Genomic DNA, 23,663 nt, shown 5'->3' with positions numbered 1-23,663 from the left:
GTGAGTGTTATTCCTGAGTCTAATTATCTAGTCGTGTCCTTGGCTATTCCTTTTTAGGGGATGTTTCTGAAATTAAAACAAGTAGTAGAAGATGTGAGCACAATGCAAACTTGTGGAATTTTGCTGTTTTCAATCCAATAATTGGGTGAATTGGTACTCTTGTATAATTTTGGAAAGGATAAATTCCCTGGAATAAGAACATTTCTGAATGACACAGGAACAATAGGATAAAAGAAAGGAAACAAAGATACAAACACTATGTTGAATCGTTATCCTATAGGCTAAGGTTAGGATTTAAAATTAACAGTAATAGAGGTAAATATGTATAGAATAAGGTTTTTATAGTTACAAAATTATATACAAGCAATTGGTTATGATACACTTGACTGAATTAATTACTGGTATTAAATGAGAGATATCTTCAGTTTGGGGAGGAGGGGAAAATTTCAGCCTAGGTTGCTTAGAGACAGATAACCTCTGTTAATGTTTTCTATTGATGGAAAAGTTAATATTTCTGTTTTGATTTGAATTCTTTTCATGGACATTAAATGAAGTTAGTGTTTGACTTTATCATTTGCATATCATATTCTTTTAGACTGAGCTTGGTTAGAAAGGGATAGAGAACCTTGGGAAACAGATGTACATCTAACAGAGCAATAATTTATGAGCTAAATGGCAAATATGATTTTATGCTATTTATTCAGGATTTAGAACAAATATAGAAAGGCACACAAGATACTTAAGACTTGCTTTAGAAGTTCTTCAACCAAAGTGAGATTATAGTCATAGCTGAGACTGAATAATTATTGGAGCTTGCTATTTTAAGATTTTATGGAACTCTTAACTGACTATTCTTCTGAGTCTAACTGCAGGTGTGGATATAAGGAAAGACTGTCTGAGCCACTGAACAATGCCAGAGAGCCTGTGAGATACTGGTATAAACTGCAAAAAGGTGATCTCATGGGAAGGTTGGGAGAACAACTTTTCCGCTTGAGCTGAGGTAGGATTCTCCTGATTCAATTTCCCAACTGACACCTGACAAACATTAAGTCTCACTAAATGCCAGTTGTCAATCTACTTCTGCCTGAAATTGACATGAAGTTAGGGAGATGTACCCCTGAAATGTCCCAACTCTTAAAAGCTTGTGTGTCCTTTGATGCTGGGTAAGATTTCCCCAAATACAGTGTATCCCTTGAAGCCCAGTCAATCGGATAAGGGAAGGGGGTTAGGGATGGGGAGGTCCAGTTAGGGTATAATAGACCTTGCTTTCTGTAACCACCTTCTATTCTCTAGACAGTGCTATTAGTGCCCCGGGGGGGGGGGTACACTTTTGCATGAGAAAGCAATAAACTCCTTTTTGCCTTTCTTAAGACAAGTCTCTGATAGATTACTTTCAGGGCCTCAAGACCCATACCACACAGTTCCATAAAACACAGGGACAATATTAATGACTGGGTGGGGGGAAGATTGGTAAAGATTTCATGTAGGACATCATTGTACTCAAACTAATCCTTGTTGAGAGCTAAGAATTGTAAGTGATGGAAGTGGGGAACGAGTACACTACAGACGTAGGAAACAGCCTATGAAGGAGGAAAAAAGTTAGAAATTGTACTATCATTTTTGGAGAGAAGCAAATAGACCAGTTTGGCTAGAACACAGAGTGCATGGCAGACAGCAATGTTTATTTCCTCTAGGAAAATAGGTTGGAGCCAGATTGTGGATGGCCATAAATACCAAACACAGGCATTGATATTTTATCCTAGAAATAAAGGGGAGCCACTAAAGGTTCTTCAACAAAGGAGTGACATGTTCACACCTGTGCCTGGGGACAGTTCTATGGCTAAAGCCAGCTACACACTGAATAGAGTACCAGCCCAGTAGTCAAGAAGACCTGAGTTCTCAAGTGAGAATTAGACACTTTCTAACTATGTAATCATGGCCAAGTCACTCAACTCCAAATGCTTCCAAAAAGAAATGAAGCCTGTCAGCCTAAGAAATGATATGAGGGGTGAGAAAACAACAATCACCAGAATCTCATCAGGGTGATCTTTTTAGATAGGGCAAATTGAGTTAGGGATAGAGTTTAAGTCAGATTTTCTGATGCTAGAACCAAGGGAGCTAGACACAGGCTGTAGATCCATCCAAGTTCAGAGCAGGACTCAGAACTTCATGTAGTTAATGGTTGCAAAAGGACAGATCTGGGGAGCAAATATTCATTTCATAGTGATGATGGAAATCAGAGGAGTTAGAGGGAAGTGGCCATAAAGAAGAGCAATCTAAACAAGACTTTCCTCCTAATTTAGATCAAGGAAAATTCTGTATCTCTTCCAGTAAAATCCAAGCTCCTTAAAGGAGACCTTGTTATATTTGTGTCTCAGTTTCCTCAGCCCCTTGTACAATGACTTTGAGGTAGTAAGCACTTAATGGATGCTTGTCAAACTGATGTGAGTACTCCCTGACTGTGATAAACTTTTATAGAGCTTACTCTGAGAATTCTGACCACCAAGGTAGCTGCTGGCACTGAACATAGGCAATGGAATGCCTTACCATGAAGTGGAGGGCTCCATTTCAATATTTTACTTCAAGGAGGGGCCCCAAGCCCTCAAGGAGTGGTGTCTCATATGTGTCAAAGCTGGTATAGCATACACATTAAAACATTTACTTTGTGTTTGTTAATCCATGTGAATTGCTCTCAAATTGCAGTGCTAGACTCAGCACACAATTGTGCACTGAACGCCTCCAATAATACCACAGAATCCAAATCACAGAACCTCAAGGAGGGCAGTGTCCAGCTTACAGCCTCCTCCACCTCAACCACAGCCCATGTACTTGGAGACGTCAATATACATGTTTATGTCCTTCAGATACGGGCTTCCTAGTCCATCTAGTCCAGCCCATACATGAATATCCCTCCAAAGGTGATCATTCAGCCTCAACTTGAAGCACCAATCTGAAAACAACTACCAGATCAGCATTTTACATGAAAACTGACAGATTCCTGGGACCTGAGAAAAGGTAGGATGTCTTTCTGAAAGACCAGGCCCATGTCAGTCATCATCCTCCAGGAATCTCCTTATTGTGCAAAATATCTAGGACTTCAGTCCCACCACTATGACCACCCTTTGGAAAGATCAGGTCATGGTGGTGAAAAACACAAAATATTCAGGATGAAACACACTGTGGGGCAAAATTTGTTTAAGAATTAGCTTTCTTTGACTTATGTGTGTGTATGTATGAATGTGTGTGCGTGTGTATGTGTGTATATATATATATATATATATATATATATATATATATATATATATATATACATGTTTTCTTCTTTGTTAACAAGAAAGTGGTGGCAGGAGCATGGGAGTATAAGGTCAATAAATGTATATTAGTTCACAATATAAAAATTAAAGGAAAACCAAAGAATGACAAGTATCTCTCAACTCACCAAAAAGGAAGCCAAGCAAACCACTGGACCAGGCAAGGACTTCAAAGGTGTTTGGTTACCTTGCGCCTCAGGTCTCCCATCACCTCCTTGTTCCTCAGGGTATAGATAAAAGGGTTGAGCACGGGTATTACAACTGTGTAGAAAAGGGAGATGATTTGGTCCCTGTCCTGAGTACCATTGCCACTAGGTCTCATGTAGGCAAGGGTGGCGGTCCCAAAGAAGAGTGTGACAACCATTAGGTGGGAAGAGCAAGTAGAGAAGACTTTTTGGTGGCCCTGAGCAGAGGCTACTCCAAGGATGGTAATGAGAATTCGAACATAGGAAAACAGGACGAGAGCAAAGGGAGTCATGATAAAGAGGAAGAGGAGAGAAAGAACTGCAACCTCTGCCCAGAATGTGTCTCCACGAGCCAGTCTCAATACAGGGAAAATGTCACATAGGAAGTGATGAACAATGTTGGTGCCTGGAAAGGGCAAGGTAAAATTGAATATGGAATGGGTGGTGCCTGTTATAATCCCCATTAGATAGGAAGCACCCACCATACCCACACATACCTGCTGATTCATCAGCATGGCATAATGCAGGGGCTGACAAATGGCAGCATAACGATCATAGGCCATGGCAGTGAGCAGGCGGCATTCAGCAGTGCCAAAGAGGGCAAAGAAATACATCTGAGTGAAGCAGCTGGCAGGAGTCATGGCAGGATGAAAGCAGAGGAGGTCAATCAGCATCCTAGGCACAATAGTTGTAGTGTAGAGGATCTCTAACATAGAGAGTTGTTGAAGGAAGAAGTACATGGGAGTGCTCAGGGCTGGGTCCAGCAGAGTAAGGGTGATGATCAGGGAGTTGCCCAGCAAGGTGACCAACTAGACAAAGAGTACTCCCCAAAACAGGGCACTCTGGTAGGCCCCCAAATATGAGAATCCCCACAAAATAAACTCACTCACTCCTGTCTCATTAACATCATCCATGTCCCTAAATCTGCATCTGGCAACAGAACCCAAGGCAGAGTTATTAATAGTCCCAAAGACAAGAAAGAAGTAGACAAACTGCTACATTAAGATCCAGGCTGAGGGGCAGCTAGGTGGTGGAATGGATAGAGCATTAGTGCAGGAGTCAGGGGGACCTGAGTTCAAATCTCACCTCAGACCCTTGACACTCACTAGCTGTGTGACCTTGGGCAAGTCACTTAACTCCAATTGCCTCATCTTGGGTCATCTCCAGCTGTCCTGATGAATATATGATCACTGGATTCAGATGGCTCTGGAGGAGAAGTGAGGCTGGTGACCTGCACAGCCCTCCCTCACTCAAAACAAAGTCAAGTGCAACGCATGTCATTATTTCTCTGATGGTGTGGTCTTCTTTGGCAATGAAGAATGAACACACACATTAAGATCCAGGCAAGACAAGACAAGAATTTCCCAACTATGGAGAATGTGATGGATAAGTAGGGAGATATTAAAATGTCCCTTCTGAGAAAACAATAAATATATTTTTATACTTATAAGAAGTAAAATGGAATCAAAACAGGAAGCAAGTTGCTGTCTAGAACGTCAGTATGGTCCCTTGCACCTCACAAAGCCTTCAGTTCTATGGGCAGAAACCTCAGTCTTTGAGTCTTAAAGACCACTGGCAATGTGAACAGATGTAGGTAGGCGTAGAGAAATATTATGAGGGGGGAAGGGCCAGAAAAAAAGAGAAAAGCAAAGGAGAGAGAAAACAGAGGGAATAGAGAGAGCAGAGGAACCCTTTGAGTCACAGAGAGTGAAACATAGAAGAAAAAGAGAAAAGGGGGAGCTTTAAACTTTAGATATGATCCCCATCAGTCAAGGGTGTCTCTCCCAGAGTCTCTATGAGGTAACAGCTGCCATTCCCATGTGGTTCATTCCCTGAGTCAAAGCCCATGAGGACTCATGATCCCCAGAGTGAGAAGCAGGAGAAAGAGAGATCAGACTGTAATCTAGAATAAAGAAGGAAATGAGAAGACAAGCTTTGCCCTTAGGCCCTGACCTTTCTAAGGAGAAGTAATCAGTAGCTACCCAGCTCCTCCTGCTCCCTGAGCTCCTTGCAATATACGTACAGAGATCTAGGTCAGGAGACATCTCAGTCTCATCTCTGTCACACCAACTCCATGAAAAAGATTGGAGATGGAGTGAATATGTCAAGTTTATGGAGAAATGAAGGTCCAAAAAGAGGCAAATACACAAGCAGTGTTACCCAGTGAGTCATAGGTAGATTTCTTGAAGGATGCTAAGGACGTGTGGAATTTCAAGAAGAATGCCTGCTGGTCAAGATGGAAATCACCTAGTTTTTCTCCCTTAGCTTTTAGGCAGTTAACACTCCCATAGACTGAAGCAGTCAGAATTTGATTGACAAGCAAGTCTTCTTCTTTTGATGCCAAGGGAGAAAGCCACAACCTCACATTGCTCTTAAGAATGGGAAGAAAAGTTTAAAAACTTTTCATGCAGGACTAGCTGGCAAGGGGTCTGGTAGACAGATGGTATGGCAGCTTAGCTACTATTCTGGGAACCTCGAGATAACCATAGCCATAAGCTGGAGCACAAGTAACTTGAGAGCGAAAAGAGGAGAATACAGAGTAAGAGGAAAGATGAGGATTCCACCAGAAGCAGCGGTACTGATATATTTCCAGTCACAACAGCTGCCAGCTATAGCTACCACCACTGGAGTAAAAGCTAAGACAAAGACAGTAACTATAACTGGGCAATTTAGGTACCACAGAGAGCTTTGATGCTCTCTCATGAGCTAGGTTCTTCCATCTAGTTCTCATCTGAATTAGCAAAGAGATCTCCCTTGCATGACCTTGATTATTCTTCTGATTGAAGCATTCTTCCTGCCTCCTAAAGGAGAAAAGAAATATGAATGCCCCTTCAGACTTCCTTTGAAGAGGCCCAACAAAATCTAAACGAGATGAGCCAGTAGGTCACTCCCAGTTTCATACCCTTTATAAGCAGTGAATACATCACTCTGACTGTGAACTGCTTCGAAAATCTGAATGTGACACATTTTAATACTTCATTGTCTTGCGTATCGGCTCCTTACAATTTCAAATCTAAACATGTGGGTTGGGGGATACTTAACTGTTCAGAGATGACTTTGTCAATCCCCTCAGCATACCCACAATATGTATTTTATTTGTTATAACATATGGGGATATATACATATGTAGAGGCAGATACAGATGTCACTTTAAAGTTAACAAAGCACTTTCTCACCACATCCTGTGAGTGCAAATATTAATATTGACAAAAAAAAGCGTCCATGGATTTTAATGGAAATCGATGCTGACATTTATTTCAAAATTTTTCAATTATATTAATAAAATTATGTCATTTTATTTTTTTGTTAACAGTCTGTAATGTTTTACATTATGATTTGCATTTACATAATGATTTCTACATATTGAATGCAGTATTTCTAATATAAATGCAACCTGAACATAGTGTATCTTTCTAATTTGTTGCTGTAAACCCATTGTTAATATTTTACTTAATATTTTTTGAAAATCATTAAGGGTAATGATATATTGCTCTCTTTTTTTTCTCTGTCTCATTTGGATATCAAGCAAATACTTGTATCATGGAAAGAGTCTGGTAGAATTAATTCATATCCCATTTTTGTAAACATTTTAATTAATATTGGAATGAATAGTCCTTTTAACGTTTGATGAATACACTTGTAAATCCACCAGGTTTCACTTTGAGAGTTATTTATGGCAATTTACTTCCTTTTCATGGATAATGTAAATTATCTATTTCTTCTCCAATTAATCTGAAACTTGTATTTTTGTACAAATCCATGAATTTCATTAAAATTAACAGTTTTCTTAGTACACAACTGGCCAAAATAGGTTTTCATAACTTCTTTTATTTTATCTGCATTTCTTCTGAGTTCTCTTTATCAAGTTTTGATGCTGGCACTTAGAGTTTCCTCTTCTTCATTCAATCAAATCCACTAACTATTTGGTTCGTTTTATTCATGATGTCAGTTACTGATTTTACTTTTCAATTTGATGAGCTGTTGCTGCTGTTTTCATTTCATATTTTTTAGTATCTTGTTTGATTTTTCAGGATTTCTAGCTTTTTATTTACTTGGAGCTACTTGATTTGTTGCTTTTTTGATTGTTATAGAGGCATGGACAAGTGATTACTCCAATCTTTTAGGCTTCAGAATAAGAGTTTAGAGATTTATATTTTCCACTAAGGTTGCTTTGCTTACATCACAAAAAAATGTTGTTGTCTCTGCTTCCATTTTTCATTTTTTATGGTGTTATTTTCTTCAGCATTTTTGGGTCCCCTTTAGAAAGCAGTTGACTCACTTTTTCATGATTTTCTTGTATCACTCTCATTTCTCTTCCCAATTTTTCCTCTACTTCACTCACTTGATGTTCAAAATCCTTTTTGAACTCTTCCATGGACTGAGACCAATTCATATTTTTCTTGGAGTCTTTGGATGTAGGAGCTTTGACTTTGTTTTCACCTTCTGGTTATATGTATTTTTCAAGGTACTTCTGGCTTCCAGTGGAGGTGGGGGTGCCCTGTTAGCCACTGAATCCCCCCACAGTCTGGGGGCCTAGAGCTTCAGAAACAACTACTGTTACTGCCACTGCCCCTGCTGCTGCTGCCACTGTTGCCATGGGCTCCCCTGCCCCTTCTGACACCCTGTGGCTGGAGCTAGACTACTCTACTCTCTCACACAGGTTGTTTTTCACTGACTTTCCAATTTGTCCTTGGCTGTTTGACATCAAGAAGTCTGGAAACCACCACAGGTGTCAGCAATTCAGCTCCCCCCCCACCCTGCCACAAAGGCCTGCTCAGGTGCCATCTGTGTCTGGTGTGGTCCACGCTGGACAGCACTCTTCTCCCAACCCAGTGCAATAGATGCTTCCTGTAAACCTTCCAGGTTGTCATGGGCTAGAGATTTCCTTCACTCCATCATTCTGTGGGTTCTGCACCTCCAAATTTTGTTTACAGTCATTTTTTACAAGTATTTGAATGAGTTTGGGTGGAGAGAGCTCTAGAAAGTCCCTGCTTTTACTCTAACATCTTGACTCTGCCCCTCCCATTATTGCAATTTTCTTTGATGAAATTTTCTAGTATTGTATCATTTGTCCCTTGACCTATGAATTCTTTGGAATTAATTTAGTCTCACATCCTTTCTCCAAATTCCATTCATTGAATACACTTTTATTGCATCATCTTCAGCACAGGTTGTGTTTAATATTTCTGCTTTTCTGAATCTGTTAGTGATGTTTGTAATGCCCTAATATTTGACCAACTTTTGTGAAGGTATTGTGCATCACTGAAAACGTGCAATAGCATCTATAGAATTCTTTGAGTCTTGAAAAGAAATTTAACAGGTATTATTTCATTTAATCTGCAAAATTATTATATAACTGTTATTTTTATTTTCCCAATTATACAGATCAGGGACCCGGTGCTGAGAAATTAAGTGAGTTGGACAGAGTCACACAGTCAGTTCATGGTTGAGATAGTATTTGAACTTCAACCTTCCTGATTCCAGATCCAGCACTCTTGCTGCTATGGCACCACTGCCCAGAGAAAGAAACTTGTCTGTTTAAGTTCAGAAGCCAAAAGAGAGTTTTTTAAATTGAACTTTTCTAAAATTCTATTTAGGCCTTAATCTTTCTTCTTATTTATCTTTTGTTTAGATTTAAGTAGAAGAGGATACAGTTACATATCCCACTTAAGTTTCTCCTTGACATAAGAATAATAAATAGCATTTATATCACCTCTTAAAGTTAGTAGGGCATTTTGCAAATATTAACTTATTTTATCAAGGGTGGTATATACAGGCATACTTCATTTTATTGTACTTAGCTTTATTGTATTTGGCAACTATTTCATTTTTAATAAATTGAAGGTTTCTGGCAACCCTATGTTACAAGTCTACTGGTATCATTTTTCCAAGACCATGGGCTCACATCATGGTACTGTGCCATCTTTTGCTGATTCTCATAATATTTCAAACTTTTTCATTATTATTATATCTGTTATGATGATCTATGATCAGTGATCTTAGAGGGTGCTATGGTAATTGTAAGACACAGAGCTTAATCGATAAATGTTCTTTGTTCTGACTGCTCCATAGACCAGCTATTCCCCCTGTCCCTCTTTCTTCTTTGCTCTCCCTATTTCATGAGACACAATAATATTGAAATTAGACTAATTAAGAATCCTACAAAGAACTCTAAGTGTTCAAGTGAAAGGAAGAGTCAACTGATGGAACAAACTTCATTGTTGTCTTATTCTAAGAAATTCAATGTTCAGCAACCACCAACCTAATCAGTCAGCAGCCATCAACATCAAGACAAGACATCTGCTGCCAAAAGGTTACAATTCCCTGAAGAATCAGATGAGGTTTGGAGGGGGGGGGGTTAGCAATAAAGTATTTATAATTGAGGTATGTGTGTTGACTTTTTCAGACATAATACCACTGTGCACTTAATAAACTATATTATAGAATAAATACAATTTTATAGACACTGGAAAACCAAATAATTAGTGTGACTCACTTTATCGCAGTGCTGTTTTATTGCAGTGATCTCAAAGAGAATCTCAAATGTCTCTGAGGTAGGGTTGTACTATTATTATTCCTACTTTTCAAATAAGGAAATTAAGGCAAAGGAAATTAAGTGACTTGCCTAGGGTCACAAATAAATGACTAAGGATGGATTTGAACTGAGGTCTTCTTAAATCTTAACACTCTACTCCCTGCACCACCTAGCTACCTAACACCTACCTGCCAGACGTATTCAGATGTTATACCATTCAGTACAGCTAGATAGATAGGGAGAAAACAGACACTGCTTAAGTACCACTTACAAGTCAAGAACTGTGCTAAGCACTTTACAGATATTATCTCATTAAACTCTCATAACAACCCTGAAAGGTAGGTGACATTATTATCCAGATTTTATAAATGAGGAAACAGATGCAAGCAAACATTAAGAAATTATCCAGGGTTGCATAACTAGTGGGTACTAAGGCCAGATTTGGACTCTAGTCTTCCTGACTCCAAGTCTAGCATTCTATCCACATCACCACCCTGCTACCTCTAGGTACCTCTTCACATATTAAATAGTGATGTTGATTCATTACTTATAGTGAATTGAAGTAGAAAGAAATTTCCCTGTATATATCTTTTAATCCTGTCTATGTATACTGTTGCTTGAAACATTGTCTGAAACTATGATTACTATTCTTGCTTTTTTAAAATACAACTCAAAGAATTAAATTGAATTCACCTGAAGCAGAACTAGATTTGCACCCAGTCACTTAGTATACTTCTGTGTGAGTCTATATGTTTCTTGTAAACAATCTGTTGGGCTCCGTTCTCCAAACCATATTCATATTTTCTTTTATTTTGTATGTGACTTCATCCCATTCATATTTGTGATTATAAATATCAATTGTATGTTTCCTTCCATCCTCTTCTCTTAGTCTTTTTTTCTTTTTCTATGCCACACCATCTCCTTACAAAGAAGGTGATAAAAAGAGGAGCTTGATTAACACTTAGTGATCTTTAACTGAAGTGATCTCTCTGCCCCACTACTCCTCTTCTCATCCTCTTATCTAGTCCCCAATTCAAATTCTTATTCTTTTTTTTCTCTGAATTTCCTCTTCATGATCCATTACAACCACACTAGATTTTGCTTTGCTAAGACCATCCCCATACTGCCTCTAAACCACCCCATTCTCCTGCTATCCCAATATTTCCCTGCTGAGGTGAATGTATTTGTACACCAAAACTCTGTGTGTGTCTGTGTGTGTGTGAAACCATGTTAAACCCTCTATTGTCCAGTTCAGACGAAAGTGAGATTCACATCACACATACCCCCTTCCCTTCCTCCATATTTATAGACTCTTCATCATCATCCCCTAGCCATATGAGATAATGTTTCCTCCCCTATCTCCTTATTTTTCCCTAATATATTTCCCTTTCTCTCCTTTTTTTTCCCAAATCACCACTTTAGGCCACTTCCTCTTTCATTCTCACTATGAGGTCAAAGCTCTGTGGGTAGCTGTTCCTGGTCAGGAAACTTGATGGTCTTCTATCCCCTCTGAGGCTGCCAAGGTCAGGATCCTGCCTCTTCTGTGCCCTCTCAGGGCAATTCTTCTCCTACTACAGATTCACTCTAATCCTGGAGTTTTCCCAGTAAGGGCACTTATGGAACTCACCTGAGCCGAAAACTTTTGGACCGTTTCCTCTTCCAGGGCTGTTAGCTTCTGCTCATCTTTCTCTTTTACCCTGGATTGGATGAATCAGTTTGCTGAAGGATCACTTTGGATTTAGGGATTATTGCTTAATCTTGTGTCTTGTTAAATTATTGTTGTAGTAAAAGTGGGAGACTTGAGTCCACTGCATCTTTCACATGGCATCTTTACCTGGAATAGAAAGAAAATATTAACCACTTACTACTTGCCAGACACTGTGCCAGATGCTGGGGATACAAAGACAAAAAATGACACGATACTTGCCAATAAAGAGGTTATATTTCTATTGGGAGATAGAGTATATGTGTGTATAAAATAAATAGAAGATACTTTGGTGAGCCAGGGAGAGGTTCTAGCAGCTGGAAACATCGGGAAAAACATGATGTAGGAAATGGGATTTCAACTGAGTTTGGAAGGAAACCAGTAATTCTAAAAGATGAAGATGAAAACAAAGGGCATTCCAACATGGGAGTACATCCTGAGAAAAAACAAAGATAGGAGGCTGAATGGTCAATTTAACTGGAACATGGTGGGAAAAAAATTGAAATGAGTCTGGAAAGGTGAATGGCAGTCAGCTTATGGAGAGAACTAACCTTCTTATCATAAAGCACTTCCTTGATTTTAGCCTCATTCCTCCTTCTACACACACAGCACTCAATCCAAACCAGAGAGAAATGACTAAGGGTCCTTGTCTTCCATATAATCTCCTTTCTGAGCCTTGAGAAATATTCACAATATATGGAAAGCACCTAGCACATGATAGAAGCTTATAAAACGCTCATGTCCTTCCTTTTACAATAAATCACCCAAATAGTTATTGACATCAAACAACATATTTCCTTGACCTTCATGGTGTGACAAAGGCTGCCCAGTGCTTGTAAATGTGGGCAGTGTCACTCTGGTCATCTGGTTGCCTTCTCTGGCTCTGTGATTAATGACTATGCACATATGCTAACAACTGGAACCACATGTTTCAAGTTTACCTTCAACAAGACCTGGCCATAGTAGAAGAGACAGAACTGTACTTGATCCACTCTGGACAGTAAATCAAGGCAACCCAAGTCAAGGATCCAGGTGGGAGGCATAGAACACTCATCAAAAGAAGAAAGATTGTAATTAAATTAAATATCTATTTAGAGGTACTTTGTGCCAGCAACTATGTTAAGAATTATAGATATAAAAACTAAAAGAAAACAGTGTCTGTCTTTAAGGATCTTGCATTCTTCTGAGGTAAAACAGCACGTACACAGAGAAGAAAATGCAATGAATATAGAACGCAATTTCAAGGGGATGATATTAATGACAGGGGGTAGGGACAGATTGGTAAAGATTTCATGTAGGACATCATTACACTCAAACTAATCCTTCTTGAGAGATAAGGACTCTAAGAGACAGAGGTGAGGAAGGAGTACACTCCAGACATAGGAAATAGTCTGTAAAGAAGCAGACAAGTAAGAGTCACCCACATAGTCTCTGGACAGGAGTTGCCTGAGCCACAAGTCAGCCCTGGGCTCCCAGGGCCCTTGATACCACCATGAGAGAGGCCTTTGACTGTGTCAAGCGTGAAGAGGCCCTACGTGGCCAGAAATTTTGTTGTTGTTGTGTTCATCCTTCATTTTTGAAGAGGACCATGACATCAGAGAAATGATGACATGACTTGCACTTGACTTTGTTTTGAGTGAGGAAGGGCTGTAAAAGGTCACCAGCCTCACTTTCTCCTCCTGAGGCCACCAGCCAGAAGGTGGCCCCCTACTGCTATGATTGCACCTTCTCCAACACATATGCCAAGTGCAAGGAGCTTACTGGACATGACTCTTAAGAAGAGGAGGAGCCAAGATGGTGGAGTAGAAAGACACATATATGCTAGCTCCAAACCCACAGCCCATAAATTACCTGTAAGTAGGAACTCCCAACAAATTCTGGAGCAGTGGAGGCCACAGAACAATGGAGTGGAGGAGACTGCTGTTCCAGAGAGACCTAGAGGGCTGACCCGAAGGGTCTGTCACACACCAGACCCGGAGAGGAGCCCAGCCCTGCCTTGGCCTCACAGCACCGTGATGAGCAGATCCAGGAAGGCTTCAGGGATGGGATCTTCAGTGCCGCACAGGTCCCTGCACCCACGGGTGGCGGGGGTTGGTGGGAGAGTGTTTTTGGGTGGCCCAGAGAGGAGTGGGTTGTCCCTGTAGTTCGGGCCCTCTCGGGAGGCAGCAGCGGGGGCAGCAGTGGATGGGAGCACCCAAGGTGGGCAGGAGCTGGGATCCATTGTTGAAGGTCTCTACATAAACCCCCTAAGAGAACTGAGCCCTGAGTGGCAGCCCTGCCCCCACCCAAGCATCTGAACTTAATCTCACACTGAATAGCAGCCACGCCCCCACCAAAGCCCTGAGGCTGGGAAGCAGCATTTGAATCTCAGACCCCAAGCCCTGGCTGAGCAGATCTGGAGGCAAAGTGGGTGTGAAGAGAATACTCAGAAGTCAACTCACTGGCTGGGAAAATGCCCAGAAAAGGGGAAAAAAAATAAGACCATAGAAGGTTACTTTCTTGGTGAACAGACATCTCCTCCAATCCTTTCAGATGAGGAAGAACAATGCTTACCATCAGGGAAAGACATAGAAATCAAGGCTTCTGTATCCCAAACAGGCAAAATAAATATTCAATGGGCTCAGGCCATGGAAGAGCTCAAAAAGGATTTTGAAAATCAAGTTAGAGAGGTGGAGGAAAAACTGGGAAGAGAAATGAGAGAGATGCAAGAAAAGCATGAAAAGCAGGTCAACACCTTGCTAAAGGAGACCCCAAAAATGCTGAAGAAAATAACACCTTGAAAAATAGGCTAACTCAATTGGCAAAAGAGGTTCAAAAAGCCAGTGAGGAGAAGAATGCTTTCAAAAGCAGAATTAGACAAATGGAAAAGGAGGTTCAAAAGCTCACTGAAGGAAATAGTTCTTTCAAAATTAGAATGGAACAGATGGAGGCTAATGACTTTATGAGAAACCAAGAAATCACAAAACAAAACCAAAAGAATGAAAAAATGGAAGATAATGTGAAATATCTCATTGGAAAAACAACTGACCTGGAAAATAGATCCAGGAGAGAAAATTTAAATATTATGGGCCTACCTGAAAGCCATGATCAAAAAAAAGAGCCTAGACATCATCTTTCATGAAATTATCAAGGAAAACTGCCCTGAGATTCCAGAACCAGAGGACAAAATAAGTATTCAAGGAATCCGCAGAACACCGCCTAAAAGAGATCCAAAAAGAGAAACTCCTAGGAACATTGTGGCCAAATTACAGAGTTTCCTGGTCAAGGAGAAAATATTGCAAGCAGCTAGAAAGAAATAATTCAAGTATTGTGGAAATACAATCAGGACAACCCAAGATCTAACAGCTTCTACATTAAGGGATAGAAGAGTGTGGAATAGGATATTCCAGAAGTCAAAGGAATTCGGACTAAAACCAAGAATCAGCTACCCAGCAAAACTGAGCATAATAGTTCAGGGGAAAAATTAGTCTTTCAATGAAATAGAGGACTTTCAAGCATTCTTGATGAAAAGACCAGAGCTGAAAAGAAAATTTGACTTTCAAACACAAGAATGAAGAGAAGCATGAAAAGGTAAACAGCAAAGAGAAGTCATAAGGGACTTACTAAAGTTGAACTATTTACATTCCTACATGGAAAGACAATATTTGTAACTCTTGAAACTATTCAGTGTCTGGGTACTGGGTGGGATCACACACACACACACATGCACATGCACATGCACACACACATAGAGACAGAGTGCACAGAGTGAATGGAAGAGGAGGGGATCATATCTTAAAAAAATGAAATCAAGCAGTGAGAGAGAGGAATATATTGGGAGGAGAAAGGGAGAAATTGAAAGGGGCAAATTATCTCTCATAAAAGAGGCAAGCAAAAGACTTTGTAGTGGAGGGATAAAGAGGGGAGGTGAGAGAAAAACATGAAGTTTACTCTCATCACATTCCACTAAAGGAACAAATAAAATGCACACTCATTTAGATATGAAAACCTATCTTACAATACAGGAAAGTGGGGGATAAGGGGATAAGCAGGGTGGGGGGGATGATGGAAGGGAGGGCATGGGGAGGAGGGTGCAATTTGAGGTCGACACTCATGGGTAGGGACAGGATTAAAAGAGAGAATAGAAGTAATGGGGGGTAGGATAGGATGGAGGGAAATATAGTTAGTCTTATACAACACGACTATTATGGAAGTCATTTGCAAAACTACACAGATTTGGCCTATATTGAATTGTTTGCCTTCCAAAGGGAAGGGGTGGGGAGGGAGGGAGGAAAAGAAGTTGGAACTCAAAGTTTTAGGAACAACTGTCGAGTACTGTTCTTGCCACTAGGAAATAAGAAATACAGGTAAAAGGGTATAGAAAGTTATTTGGCCCTATAGGACAAAGGAGAAGATGGAGACAAGGGCAGAGAGGGATGATAGAAGAGAGAGCAGATTGGTGATAGGGGCAATTAGAATGCTTGGTGTTTTGGGGTGGGGGGAGGGCACAAAAGAGGAGAAAATTTGGAACCCAAAATTTTGTGAAAATGAATGTTAAAAGTTAAATAAATAAATAAATTTTAAAAAAATAACTAATTTATTCTTCTGATCAGTTTTTTTTCCTAGTTTTTCGCCAGTACCAAGTGGTTTACTTTCTTGAGTTATAGTTTGAGACCTGGTATGGTTATGCCTCTTTCCCCATTGTTTCATAATTTCCCTTGAAATTTTGACTTTTCATTTCGCCAGATCAATCTTGTTATTATTGTTTTTAGGTTTCTAAAGTAATCCTTGTGTATCTTGATTGCCATTGAACATTATTGAACAAGTAAATCAGTTTTGGAAGTATTGTCATTTTAATTATAGTAGCATGGCCCCACATCAGTAATTAATGTATCCTCATTTATTTAGATCTGTTTATTTCTGTGAAGACTATTTTGAGGTGTATTCACATAATTATTTTGTTTTCTTGTTGGTTGATTCTCAAATATGCCTTCCATTCTGTGAATATTTTGAATACAGTTTTTCTTTCTCTTTCTTCATACTGCATTTTATTGTTAATGTACAGAAAACCTGATGAATTTTTGAGTTCATTTTATTTTTATCATACTTTGTTGAAGTTGTTGTTTTAAAGACTTTTTAGTTGAATCTCTAGCATTCCCTAAGTCAGGAATGGGAAACCTGCTGCCTTGTGGCCACATATGGCCTTCTAGGTCCTTCAGTGGGGCCTTTTGACTGAGTCCAAGTTTCACAACAAATCTTTTTATTAAAGGGATTTGTTCTGTGATGTTTGGATTCAATGAATGGGTCACACTTGAGGACCCAGAGAGTCACGTGGGCTTTGAGGCCACAGATTCCTTATGCCTGTAAGTATAGCATCACTTTCGCAAAATGTGACAGTTTTGTTTCTACTTTATCATTATTCTCTCAATTTCTTTTCCTTATATTGCTGAAGCTCGAATTTCTAAAACTAAATCAAATAATATTTGTAATGATAATGGAAACTCTTGCTTTCTTTTTGATCTTATTGGAAAGCCTAGCATTGCTCCATTATATATGATGTTGCTTTTTGGTTTTAGATGAGTACTACGTTCTATATTAATAAATGCTCCACATATTTCTATAACTTTTAAATTTTATTCAGAAATAGTTTCTATATTTTAACAAAAGCATTTTTGTATCTGTTGCAGCAATTTTTTTTATTTTTATTGTTTTTGTTATCATTATGGTGTGTTATATGTATGGTTTTCCTAATATTGAACCAACCCTTCATTCCCTTTCTAAATAAAACCTGGTCATGATGTATAATCTTTTTCATATTTTCCAAGATATGATCAAGTTCTGTTTTGTCTTTATCTTTTTCTCTGTTCTTGATCTTGGCTTCCACATCCTTCCATATGTATATTTACATAGGACTGTCAGGTGTCAATATTCTCATTCAATGCTCTGCTATTCCTGATTGAGGGCACTGGGTAGTCTTCTGTTCACATTGAGTGCGGTTTCCATGGTTAAAGTATCTTAAAGACTGTTCTGAAGTTTCCTTGATCAAGCAGGATCTTTGTCTTCCTAATAATTCTTTGATCAGTTGGCTACATAATCCTCCTTCTGTTCAAGGCTGCCTTGATTATGGTTCTGGGTGGATTTTTTCTCATAGCTGGAGTTTCTTTGGTGGGTATGTTGCACCTTTAGTCAGGTTTTCCTAGTCATGACACTAGGAGCCATGGGTCTTCCTTGATCAGGATGTTGTGTGTTCTTTCATTTCCTTCTGGGACTTACCCATTAGGGGAACTGTTGCTTCCATTACTATGCCTGTGGCTTCCACTCTTAAGGCACTGGGTGGTTTCTCTACTCCCTGGGACTTCCCATGTGATACTATTGCTTCAGGATTTTTTATTTGTGCTTCTGCTACTTTTCTGATGTCATTTTGCTTCCATTGTCTATTGCTTCTGTCTGAAATTTAGTGCAGTCCTGGATGGGGTGAATAACCTTACCGAGGTTTTTCTTTGAATTTCTTTGTTATCATGCAATCCGTGCTCCTTCTTTGTTACTGCTGGAGAAAAAATGCGAGAGCTGGACACCTGTGTCATTTACCAGGTGGCCATGTAAATGGAAGCTCTCTCAATGATCTTTTCAATGCTAAAACTGTTGGCCTTATCTCAGTCCTCATCCCTCCTAACATCACTTCAGTATTTGACATTATTGAACATCTCCTCCTAGAAATACTCATTTCCCTGAGGTTATCTCTCTACTCTTTACCACTTAGTTATGTGAAATGTTTCTAGATCTCCTTTCCTACATTATCAGCCAGTTTCTTTTGTGAGGAATATTTTATTGCTATTTTCACTAATATAGCTTTTAAAATATTTTATTTGACCTGATTATGTTCTACAATTGAATAGTAAAACTATATGTATTGGTGGAAGCTGAGGAATTATGGTTTTGAGTGAATCCAAAATTAGAGAGTACCTCAAACCTCGTGTAGCCTGGTGTTGGGACTAATGTTGTTAGTTGGAGTGGTACCTTCAGGTGCTGCACAGTAGGTATACTCTCATTCAAAACAGTATATAGATAATGATCCACCCCTCCAATATGTTTGACTTTGTCAGGTCAAAAACACAATTACTTCAAAACAGTAGGACTCAATGTGACAGAATAGTAAGAAAAGTAGAAATAAAATATTCTCCCCTTTAAAATGGTATGACCTGTTCAGGGCACCCACTTTGTAGGCTATATTGATGCCACAAAGTGTTATGTATATGTAATGTCAGGACTCTAGTCAACTATCTTCTCAAGTAATTTTCTTAGAGGGAAGAAAAAACAAAAGAGTACATAAAAACTTGCCAATACTTGGTAATAGATCCAAAGGTCTGATTAGAGGAAACAACATGTATGAATAAAGGTCATTAATAACATTTTAACATTACTGAACTCTAGGATATAAGAAATTATAACATTAAAAAGGTATTTTTCACCTTCATATACTTCCTGATGCAAAAAAAGCATGTTTTGGGGGAAAGTTATTAACAAAGTTTTCCTATAGCCTGTATTCAACTATAATTTCTGGGCATGTGACCAATAATTTATCACTTACAGGTCTGTAAAAATATAATAAAAATATATAAAATCTAAGTGGGTCTGGAATGCAAGGAGAAATAGCTTATTTTTAAAGAAAAGACAAAATGCATAGGATACATCTGATGGTAAAAGAGATGGTTGATAAATTATGGATGATGGTAATTTCTGATTTCTTATTTCAGGGCATCCTCCAGATTTTCAGTCTGGAAGATATGAGTTATTTTGAGGCTTTGGCTTTTAACTTCCAGTGTTTTAAGTCAAAAGTTCCATATGACAATTTACATAAGACTAAATTCAGTGTTCAGGTAGGAGGTTTCACTATTTGGGCATTCATGTTTTATACCACAGATAATCAGGCAGAATTGATTTCTCACTTGCCTGCACTACTTTGAGTATTCTCTGACTGATATCTTCACCATGTCCCAGGAATTTTATTACTGGGAAGACAATCATCCTGTAGGATCTCCTTAGCCTTAGTAGTCCACTTCATCTTTGTTCTCTGCCTCTGATTAGTTGGATGGTAGAGCCATGTACCTTCCCTCTCCCTCCCATTTTCAGCTTTCTTTTGTATGTTGTTTTCCTAATTAGATTTTATCTTCATGTGGGGCAGTTGTTTTTCTTTTTCCATCTCTGTATCTTTGTGCTTAGGACAGTGGCCAGTATGTAATTGATACCTGAATGAATATTGACTATTTAATAAGGCACTGGAAAATTTGTGATACTAAGTATCTTAGGCATAATTGATTTTAAAGAAATGTTCATTGAATTTTATAGAAATGCAGTGGTGAATGAAGTGGTTAAAAGCAAGTAAAATCCTTAAGAAAGAGGGATGGAGTAAGGAGGGGAAAGCCTTAATCAGTGAGAATTTCTAGATTGGAGAGTAAAATTTGGGTCTGTGGGTAAGGTGGCATTAATAAGAGAGTAAAATTGGGTCACAGGACCCAGAGCAAAGAGTTCAAAGGTATTCAGGTTTTCTTTTACTAATTTTGCAGATAAAAAGCAGAACTTGCAGCTGTGGGTCATCTGTCAATCCCCGAAGAATGAATAATGTTATTCCTATATGGTTTCTCATTTCTGCCCTCTGTCTTTTGATGGATCTGGAAGAAAGAGAGAGAGAGAGAAAGAGTGATGATGATGATGATGATGATGATGATGATGATGATGATGATGGTGATGATGATGATGGTGATGATGATGATGATGATACTCAGAAGTCCCTAGTAGACCATTTTTTTCTTTCACTGGCTAAATAAAAAATTCATGCCAACACTTCACTATTCTTAATGACTTTGAGCTGTGTATCAGTTACTGACATAAATTTTTTGCAAAGACATTTTTCTCCAATGTATTTTCTAACCCCAGTTCTTTACTTCTAACCCATTCTTTCCAAATCAACTTTAATTTATATTATTTATAAAGGTTGTGTTGATTTGTTGATTTCTTTTATTTTCCCAACATAGTCATATGAAAATACACTTTCTTCACTGAATCCCTTCGTAATCTAAAAAAAAAACCAGTTGAGCAAGATCAACCCAGTTACCATCTATGATAGTGCATGCCAAGATGTTTTTTGTCTCATTTATAGTTGCCATATTACTTTGACTGTGAACCAGCTTTTCTGCCTGCTTCTCTCTTACCTTAGAAGCAGTCAGTGGCTCAGGAGTAGGAAGGCTCTGCTTGGAGTCAGAAACAGCTGAGTTCAAATTGTGCCTCAGACACTTATGAATTGTGTGACCTTGGACATGTCACTTAACCTCTTGACAAAAGATCATCTGAATCTTCCAGGGGAGGAAATGACAAATCATTCCAATTTCCTTTATAAGAAAACCCCACTTAGAGTATGTTTTAGTGGGTCCTGAAGAGTTGGACATGACTGAACAGCAACTGTGTTCCCTTAACTCACCAGTTTCTCTCTTCTGTACTTCCTGGCTATCCTCTGGTCTTTTTATCTGTGAGACCTTTCAAAGAAAAGAAAGGAAGAATTTGCTTAAGAAAGATATCAATCACAAAAGGTTCCCATTAGAGTTTTAAAGGGACTTCTTTCCACTCTCCAAACTGTCTCCTAATGCTTTCACCTGGTTTCTAATGCCTTTGTCCATTTCTCCCATCCTAGAGCCTCCACTACATCCTGGCACTGGACTCCCTATTTAATTACTTTGTTCTGCAATGAAGTAACAGAAGACCTAATAAAGCTCAGGAGTAATAGCTGATAATGGCCCCTTGCAAAGAATAGTTTGACCTATAGAAGGCTATATGTTATTATTATTTGAAAGTGGATGAATACACATACACCCTCACCATGAAGACTACAATCTATTTTACTTCTGCAGAAAATCGAGCTAAGTGGGGAATGTTGGTTAATTGACATTCCTCCCCTGCTGTCCCTTTCCCTATCATTTAAGCATGTATTTAAAGTATGTTAAGTACGTATTTTAACAGTGTGTAAAACAATTTCTACATACAATGATGGAGGCGAAGTTCAGAGACAAGAAGAGTCACAGAGGAAATGTAAAACTGTCTTACATTAGTTGAGTAGGGCAGGGAGTTTGAGATGGTTTTTATTTCTGCAAAGGCTCTGGATATTGGAGAGAAAAGTCTAGAATTCTCTCTTTCCCTACTTAGAGATGGCAGCTTGAGTGTTGTGACAAGGTTCCTAATGGCGTTCCCCTGTATTTCAGGATCTCTGTTGTGATCTTTGCATATTTTATGTTCGTCTCAGACAGGAAGAGCTTATTTGCTCCATCAGAGTAGAGCATGGCAATGCAAAGCAATCCTAGTCAAGCATCACTTCTTGCCAGTCACACTTTGTACCTTTGTAGATGTCATTTCTGTTAGTTCACTCTGTCACTGTGATTCTAAGGTTAAAGGATGGGCGATCTAACTTGCTTTGAGGAGGATTTTCTCATAATTGCTTTTCACTAATTATTAGTTAATTCCATTCAGGAGCTATATTAACACTTCTCATCTGCATGCAATTTTCCTCTATGCTCCCTAGATTAGGTTTCCTTAGGAGAACTTGATTAGTTGTAGGAATGGATTTTGCTTGATTGCTATAGAACATTCTGCACAAAGATCTCTAGGGCATATTTCTCTTGGATTTTGAGAAGTGAGGACTCTATCCCAGAATGTCCAGTTCACACAGTGAAGAATCTAGAATTGCAGATAACCTCAAAGGCATTGAACATTGACCTTGATTTCCTGCATACATGACCATTGGAGAAGCAATTTTTCTTTTGTTTAGGTTTTGTAGAAAAGATTTCACATAGAAGGACTTCTGCAGCCAGAATTGTGGCCTAGTAGAAACTTGTCTCTGAGTTTTTCTTCCTGACAAACTACCTCCTCTCATACCTAGGACTTCCTGTGCACTTGAAACAATTCTTTCTTCTCTGAGAAGCATTACCCTATCTTATTCTTCTAACAGAGTGCCCTTCCTCTGAGTAACTTATACTCCCATGTTTGAAAAATTGCCCCCTCTTGTCAAGTCTTTTAGGATTACTTTCCTTTTCAGTAAGGAAGTTTCCATTCAAAAGAAATAACTATTATAGAAGAAACTTAAGAAATATATAGCACATGGTAAAAGAGAAAGCTCCCTGTACCACTGATATCACACAGGCACATCTATCTATGAAGCTCTAAGCCGGATCCACTTTCCATCAGAGGGCAAAAGTCAATGTTCATGTAATTCAGAAGAATAACATCTCAGATACAGATGCTGGATTCCATTCTGGAATACCCATAGTATTTTTTGGGTTTTAAAAGAGATGTTTTTGTTTGTGGAAAGCACAGAATTCCGTTTTTACTTTCAGGGTGCTAGGGGATGGCCTGTGTGATGGTGCAATAAAAAGGATTTTGGAAGAGAGCCCATATTCTTGTGGTTTAGATCAATCTATTGGATAATTTTGTTATCTACCCTTTTCTTAGGCATAATGAGGCCCCTCTGTCCCGTTACTGTTGGCTTTGCAATTGGCTGCAGATAGTTAGGTATCACCTTCCACTGATGATTTTGTTTATTTGTTGATGTTGTCTTTTTTCAATATTTTTGTATACATGATTCTATGACCAGAGAAAGGACAATTTCCCTCTGTTTGTGTTAGGAACTGGTGGCAATTGTTTTTTTTCTTTTTTGGAGGCAATTGAGATAAAGTGATTTGCCTAAGGTCACATAACTAATAACAATCTGAGGCTACATCTGAATTCATGTCCTCCAGGCTCCAAGGTCAGTACTCTATCCACTGTGCCATCTAACTCCCTTACAATGTTTTTTCAGTTATCACTAATTAATGATATTATGTAGCTAAACAAATATTTTCCATCTGCATTTGAGTTAATTTTTTTCTATTCGGAGTTTGAATAAGCTTCCTCAAGAGAACTCAATT

At 38.8% G+C, this 23,663-nt stretch overlaps 1 pseudogene; it reads right to left on the bottom strand.

Annotated features, from left to right (window-relative positions):
* Window positions 1–3,480: 3,480 nt before the first annotated feature.
* LOC140531414 (olfactory receptor 10P22-like) lies at window positions 3,481–4,410 on the bottom strand (annotated as a pseudogene).
* Between the last annotated feature and the right edge of the window lie 19,253 nt (window positions 4,411–23,663).

The sequence above is a fragment of the Notamacropus eugenii genome, chromosome 3 (assembly GCF_028372415.1).
Source record: "Notamacropus eugenii isolate mMacEug1 chromosome 3, mMacEug1.pri_v2, whole genome shotgun sequence".
Classification (NCBI taxonomy): Eukaryota; Metazoa; Chordata; class Mammalia; order Diprotodontia; family Macropodidae; genus Notamacropus; species Notamacropus eugenii.
Note: the sequence above shows the minus strand (reverse complement) of the source record. Positions and strands in the feature narration are given on the sequence as shown.